Below are 8021 nucleotides of genomic sequence, written 5' to 3' on the forward strand. Positions count from 1 at the left end.
CACATGCTTAAGCGCCTGCAGCTTCCATGGCAGTACAGGTCGCCTATCCAGCAACTCCTCAATATTACCAGCCTTAATGATGGGGGACGCAAAGTCAGCCAAATAATAATCCTCCCCTTGGTTAAGCGCAGTTCTCCCTGTGGACCTCAAACATCACCACGCCCAGGCTGTACCCGTCGATCGCCGGCTTCACACGAGGACTGTAGGCGTACTCTGGGGCCATGTAGGGGCCATGTACCAGGGGGCTCGAACCCCGTCTCATCACTCGTCATGTCCCACGCGACACACAAGCCAAAGTCGACCGATCCGATGGAAGAGACTAGGAAATACATTTATAAGTCAACATCCCCTCACATGTGCCTTCACTATTAGGAAAATGCTTATACACAGTAGCATAGTAATAACGCTGGGAAAGAGCAAACACTGCTGTTACTTTGTAGTAGTGCTGTTGCACTACAAGCACTGCTACTATATGGGCATAGCAGTAGCGCCGGAAATGCAAAACGCGCTACTACTAAAACTAACAGACCGTTCCAGGTATTCTAGGGATACTAGTAGCACTCATGGTAAAGAAGCGCTACTACTATTGATCTTAGCAACAACGCTTTTTCCCCTACCAGCGCTAGTGATATATTCAGTCCTCTCATAATAAGACCAAATTTTAGTTCCACCTCACTCCGCGAACAGAATTTTCATCACCTTAAATATAGTGCTTCTTAAACCATCACAACCACTTGGTCTTCATTGAACTCTATGTGTAGGATCTGTGGCCGCAATAGAAATCTTCTCCGGTTCTGAAGAAGATTCCTATTGACAATTTAGATTCTATACAAAAAGATCATTGATGACTAATGAATTTTTGAAAAAATTTACATGCTTAGCTTTAGCAGTAGAGATTTTTACGGACAAGCGCTACCATTAAAGGCCCTTATCCAAATTAATCGGCCCGCGCCTCCTCTCACTCTCCCCCTCACACTCTCTGTCGCCTCCGTCGCCCTCGCCGCCGTCCTCCTCCTCCACCCCAAGGTCGATCCCTCCCTCCTCCTCCTCCTCCTCATCCTCTCCCCCCTCCTCCTCCCTCCTCCTCCTCCCTCTCCGCCAAAAAGAAGAAGAAGAAGAAGAAGAAAAAGGGAGGAGGAGAAGTTTCGTTTAGTTTTAGGATTATTTTAGTTCATATTTGAACATTCTCTGATTTTCTATTTGAACAAAATTACTTTTTTCTAGATTTTATATTTGAACATTCTTAAAAAACCAAGCAATACTACTTTATTTGAACATTCTCTGATTTAAGTTAGTGCATTAGATGTTAGGTTAGTGCGCATTTTAGGTTAGTTGAATTAGTTGTTTTTTAGTAAGTGTTTAATAGAATTAGTTAGAAAATTAATAGAACTAGTTAAACTAGTTTATTTTTAGTAAGTACTAGTTTATTTTATTTATAGTAAGTGCTTAGTTGAACTAGTTGAATTAATAAAACTAGTTTATTTTTAGTAAGAAAATTTAGGTATATGAGATTTGATGATCTAACTAAATTTTTTACTATAGAACTAGTTTATTTTTAGTAAGAAAATTAATAGAACTAGTTAATTTTTTTAGTTAAACCAATTATTCCCGCATCGACGTCGACGATGCCTATCCCGCATCCTCGTCGTCGACTCGGCGGAGGCGGCCTGGGCTTGTTTTTTTTTGTAAGAAAATTAGTAGAACTAGCTTATGGAGTTTCACTAAGTCCTAAGATGACGATAATAATGTTTTTGTTTATATTTTGTTTTTGCAGAGATCAAGGAGCCCCTGCATCATCCCCGCCGCCGTCCCCGTCACCGACCCCCTCCGACCTCGATCGAGGTGAGACCAGCCGCCCCATGTTGTTAATTTAATTTATGTATTTTAGGTGTTTAATCTTAGAATAACATAGTATGAACCCTAGTTACGATCGAAGCATGTTTAAAATGTAGCTTTTTAATTAGGTGTAGTTAATAGAATTTAGGTGTATATCTTGAATGCTCATATGATGTAGATATAAACATGTATATATTGTGTTGCTCAAATAGGATATGTGCTTGCCCAAGTGGCCGGCCATGTTTGCAGGTTACACCTCCTATAGTGGCCTATGTTTTGCCGGAGTGTTGATTAATTTCCGTTCCGGCAAATTTCAGGCGCTCAATATTTCCTTTTTTAGCAAAGGTCATGCCGGATTTTTCCGTGAATTCTGACATGACTTGTGCTAGAATATGTAGGAAATATCGAGTGGCCTGTATTTTCTCGAAAAATAATTAAACGACATTTCGGGTTGACTAAGTATGTGGAGGCTCCTTCACCGAAGGTCGAAAAATCAGTGAGGGAGTCTATCCACCATATATAAGAGAGGACGAAGAAGCCCGACTATTGTCATGGGGGTCGTTTCTCCTTCTTTTCATTGTGCTAGACCTTTGCTATGCACTAGGGAAAGGAGGAGTAACGACCATCACCGGGTCGCAAATGTCAGAGAGGAATCATGGAGGAAGAGTCTCCATCATATAGACTCGGCAGACCGATAGTCATCATGTGATGAACAATAATGATCTAACTTAATTTTTATAATACATATATTGTATTGTACTAGTTTAATCTTTGAATTTTGAACATAGGAAATGTCGTCATCGGATGACGAAAGTCTCCCGGGGGAGTGCAGCTGGTGCAACGACGACCGAGGTCTGTGCGACAGGCCTCACCTGGACGAAGATCGGTGCTTCAGCATTAAGCTCCAGGAGACCTTCTATGTTGAAACGGTACGCAATGACGAAAAGTGTTTTTTTTCGTAATTAAGCATGACTTCAACTATTTCAATGTGTAATTTTCATCTTTTACAATTTGACTAGCTTATCCCATGCCATTCAAGACGCTATGTCTTGGAGAGGATAGGTTTTGAAGACCATGAAAATTTCAAAACAAAGAAAATTCACCTAAGGACCCATCATGATGTAGATTTTGAAGTAAATCTATATAATTCTGAGAGCGTAACCCATTTTAGTTGCAAAAATTGGGAAGCACTTTGCAAGATGTATGATTTTTATGAGGGTATGCTTGTCACCATGGATCTTGGTGATCCTAACATCGACCAAGACAATATGGACATTTGAGTCCCTGTTGATACGCTTCCAATTCTACCGCTATGTGAGTTTCTCAAACATAGTTATTAGCTAATTTATATTGTTCATTTCAAAATAGTTGACAACGTATTTTCATTGTTCAAACAATGTGCGGAACATGGTAAACAAAACCTACTACACCGATGGCTCTGAGTTAAGTTATCAGGAGAAAAATCATCTGGTCACATTTTGTACTGATCTTGAGAATTACAATATCTATTATAAAACTCCTCCACATTATGGTCAATACGTGCCACTAGTGCACGTGTTGAACTAAGTTAACATCCATGGAGATGTCATTGTAAGATTTTTTTAGTATTACGACATCAGTGCATCTTTTGCATAAGTTCTTTTAAAACTTAACTACATTGCTAACTACAAAGTTATTACTATGTTTTTCAACAGAAAATCCCGAATGATTGTGTGCCTCATCTGATGTATCGCAATGGTCTCCTTGATGTTTTGAACATACGGCCAGGTCATCATACGAATCTCACATGTCCATATTGGATTTCTAAAAGAAGTGGAGACATGAAAAATCAAAGAATGGAAAAAATGTATGGACAGTCGTAAGGAGGTACTTGGAAGCAACATTGTGCGAAAGGCAAGAATTGAAGATAGGATAATGTCCATTCTCCATAAAGGAGAGTCAGGGCCTATCTTGTTTTATGATATTTTACCTAAGAGAAGGTAGTAGGTCCTAGTTAATAATACTCATGATCATGTGCTAAGAACAACTAAGTAGGATTGGTTAGATGACTATGATGATGATGATGTGGTATCGAGTAGAAGTTGTATGATCGACGATGATGAGTATGACTTGTTATTATGATACCAATGATGAGTTATTTATTATTATGATCGATGATGCATGATGCTAAGTTGTTATATGAGCATGATTACTTATTATATATAACAGTGGGTGAAATGAATCTGGGTTAGATTCAAGTGAAGCCAAAATGTGGTGCACATGGAAAGTACTACTAATCCAAACTGGATCAAGTTTGGATTAGAGTAGTACTTTCGACATGCACCACATGTTGCCTCCACTTGAATCTACTCCACGTTCATTTCACCCACTGTTATATATAATAAGTAATCATACTCATCAAATCATATGATGAAAGTATTGTCTATAAAACCACACAATGAAAATAAGCTGTATTTTTAAAAATACAGGAAAATTTAGCAGCAGCGCTTTTTAGAACAAGCGCTACTGCTACTTACAAGTAGCAGTAGTGCTCCCTTTCCAGCGCTACTGCTACTAGTTAGCTGTAGCGCCTTAGTGGTAGCGCTGGACCCAGCGCTACTGCTATGCATATTTCAAGCGCTACTACTAGGGTTTTCCCTAATAGTGCTCCCTTAGGCCTAGACGTGGACCGAAGTGGGATGCAATTTAATTGCGTCGGCGGGGTCTTGAAATCAGGACCTCTTGGCTCTGATACCATGTAGAAGTGCATGTTCTAGCCAATGCAACTAAAAGGCCGATCTGATGAAAAAGACTGGGAAATACATTTATACGTCAATAGGCATGATGACAGTGCAGGTGCTCAATGGTGTGGAACACACCCAGAATCACATCGATGTGCATCTTCCATGACATCGTCACCAGCGATAGCGTGGTAGAGCCCTAATCGGGGTGAAGGTGGTCGAAGAGCGTGCTATTCGCCATGTATTTGTAGACGATCAACTCCTCTGGCTCCTTTCTCCACATGGTCAGTAGACCCCTCTTTTCCTTTTGCAGGGTAGTTTGGTGGTGCTTGTCCTTGCTCACACACGATCCACGGGGGCGGATGATGTGCTTGTGTCGGAGGCATGAGAGGATGTCGACCTCTGTGCAGAACTCTTCCTATAATTTGTAATAGATTTTTGACTGTTGTTTCCACATGCGCTTGATGGCCACCTCTCGCCCATCGTGAAGCCTCCCCCTATACACCGTTCCAGAGTCACCGGAATCGATCATGGTGTCAATGGCAAAGTTATTGGTGTGGCCAAGATCTCCGCCAATGTGAATTCATCAGTTCCATGCGGTAGTACATCCTGAGCGGTGGCCTCCGTAAACTCCTAAAGAAATAGATCAAAAATAAGCATCCAGTCAGCCAACAATCCGGTCATCACGGAGCATATGGTACTACTCCCTACATCCCATAATATAAGAGTGTTTTTAACACTATATTAGTGTAAAAAGTTCTCTTATATTATGGGAGAGAGGGAGTATCAATTTCTCCATCATCTTCTCAGCGAGCAGTGAGACCAATTTGTACTGAGGCCTCCTTTGGTTTAGAGGAATCTTGCAGGAATTTCATCGGATAGGATTTCTATAAGAAAAATTCCTTTAGAGCCCTTTGGTTTGTAGGAATGGAATCCTATTCATGTGAAGGAATTCTTCCTATCCTCCACATTTCATAGGAAAATAAATATTAGCCTAGACTCAATGGAAAAATCCTATGATGTAATCAAAGAGCATCTCCTTTCCTATTCCTACTCATAGGATTTGAGATACTTGTCATCTCATTTCCTATGACTATCCTATTCCTATAATTTTCTACCCTATGAGGCCTCCTTTGGTTCATAGGATAGGAATTTTATAGGAATAGGAAAATCATAGGAAGTGAGATGACATACATCTCAATTTCTGTATAGAAAAAGATGCCATTTGGTGCATAGGATAGGAATTTCTTCATTCAGTCTTGTCTAATGTTTTTTTTCCTTCAAAATGTGAAGGATTGATTCCTATCCTACATAGAAATATGAATCCATTCCTACAAACCAAAAGGCTTCAAAGGAATTTTTTCTTTGCAAATCCTATCCTATGAGATTCCTACAAAGTTCCTACAAACCAAAGGAGGCCTGAACCAAAAGAGGCCTGAAGTTGTGCACAGCTGTGGAAGCAGGGGCGGAGCTTTGTTGGGGCCAAACTGGACCATGGCCCGCCCAGGTTTTTTACACTTTTGATTTTACATGTGCATCGAAGGAAAGCCCACCTGCAGCCCAGTAAGCATACGATCGATCCAAGGCGCTTGAGGTCTCTCGCTCCCAAGCAAGTCCAGCTCTCTCGCACGCAGCCGCTCCTGCTGTTTCTCACGGCCGCATTAGGCAGGAGGCAGAGAGCCAGAGACATCTGCCAATCAAGCAACCACTCCATCTAATTTCCCTGCAATTACGATTCAGCAAGAGATCACAGCTAATCTAATTTGTTTTCCCAAATTCTGAGTTCAGCGATGTAATTAGATACAGACTGTCCATATGCTTATTTTGTCCATCATATAGTCCTGGTTGTTCCACTCAATTGAGGGAACATGGATTAGATGCAAATAGTGTTGGAATTAAACACGACAAAAGCCTCCCATGATGGTACGTGTCCAGGTTGGTGTGCATACATGTATCCGTGTAGTGCTAGAGCTTGTCTCCGAGTAGTATTGGAATTAGCTTCCGGTAGTTTTTCCTCTCGTAGCTAGCTAGCTTGGTACTACTATTTATATGGGTGCAAACAGCCCTGTAACTTGTACCTTGAGTTGAAGCAATAAAGCATACACAAGGCTCGATACGAGCCTTTGGCAATACGCCGGCGTCTCGCGTGCGTGCGTTTGTGTTTCCGGCCGTGCTGGCCGTTGTGTGCGTGCGTGGCTATTAATAGATCGTTTACGACCAGCCGTGATACGTAGGTGTATTTTGCTTTGGCCACTTGGGGCAGGAACCAAGACTGTCGGCAAGTTCTTGGTCGTCGTTCGTCGTCGGTCGTTTACGTGTCACCGGAAAGTACTCGGCGTGCACAGTTTGGGCCAACAAATAGTACTACATTGTACATCTAATTTTCCTGCAATTGCTTAATTAGATATCCTGATTTTCCACTCAATTGTTCTTTGCATTTTACATATCACAACATATATTGGGTAGCCATAAGAAATGGTAGCAAGCTCACTCACACGGTCACACCTAGAGAAGAATTGATTTGGTTGTCAAAAGAAAAAAAAAGACCATTTCAAAATTCAATTGATATATACATATATTCTCACTCCATCTGTAATCCTGTATTACAGACTAATGCCTATGACTCAGAATTTTTAAAAAAATCGGTGCTCTTCCTTTGTCTGGCCCGCCCAACATTTTCTTTGAAGCTCCGCCACTGTGTGGAAGTGGAGACGGTTCAACTATGGGGGTGGAATCATATGGGACTAGTACTTTGTAGATCCGTTCGAGGCGGCGTGTGATGCCGATGTGGCTGATCACGGGGAAGACGATGAGGTAGGAGTCGATCTTGCTCTGGACCTCCCTGAACCTCTCGACCATCATGTTGGCCTTGACAAACTGGTACGCCGTGCTCCTCCCCTGGCAGGACATGACGAGCTCGTGGGCGTCCTGGAGCGTGTCACCCAGCCCGGCTAGCAGTTGCACCTCCTCTAGGTCCTGCATGTACTGCAACAGCTGCGCAATCATGAGGACCCAACCAGTGAGCTACTCGCACTCACACTCTTGTTTTGCCGAGCCGTCAATGCAGACTCCACGATCACGGAGACGAGCCCGCCGACATCTGCACCAACCAGCTGCGTCACTGTTGCCGCATGACGCAGCCAAGTCCACAATGCCATGGCAGCCACCTAGCTAGTAATTAGCATACCTGTAGTCCTGCACAAAAGGGTGAGACCAAGGTTTTCAGTTTGTGAAATGTTTCTCCCCAGGCCAAGATGGCCGAATTTCGACCATTTTCAAAATTTCTGACCAAAATTTATTTTTACGCCGGAAAGTATATTTTGCCCCAGGCCGAGATGGCTGAAATTCAGCTGAGATCCATTTTTCTCGGCCGAAATTCAAAACATAGGGTGAAACTCAACGATGGTTTACTGGCTTTGCATCCATTCGTGAGACTTGTGCTGGATAAGCACCAACTGTAATAGG

The 8021-nt window shown here is 42.2% G+C and overlaps 1 pseudogene; it reads right to left on the reverse strand.

The window, feature by feature from the left end:
* Positions 1-4647: 4647 nt before the first annotated feature.
* LOC125529111 lies at positions 4648-7714 on the reverse strand (annotated as a pseudogene).
* Positions 7715-8021: the final 307 nt, after the last annotated feature.

The sequence above is a fragment of the Triticum urartu genome, unplaced genomic scaffold, assembly GCF_003073215.2.
Source record: "Triticum urartu cultivar G1812 unplaced genomic scaffold, Tu2.1 TuUngrouped_contig_5348, whole genome shotgun sequence".
In the NCBI taxonomy this organism is placed as follows: Eukaryota; Viridiplantae; Streptophyta; class Magnoliopsida; order Poales; family Poaceae; genus Triticum; species Triticum urartu.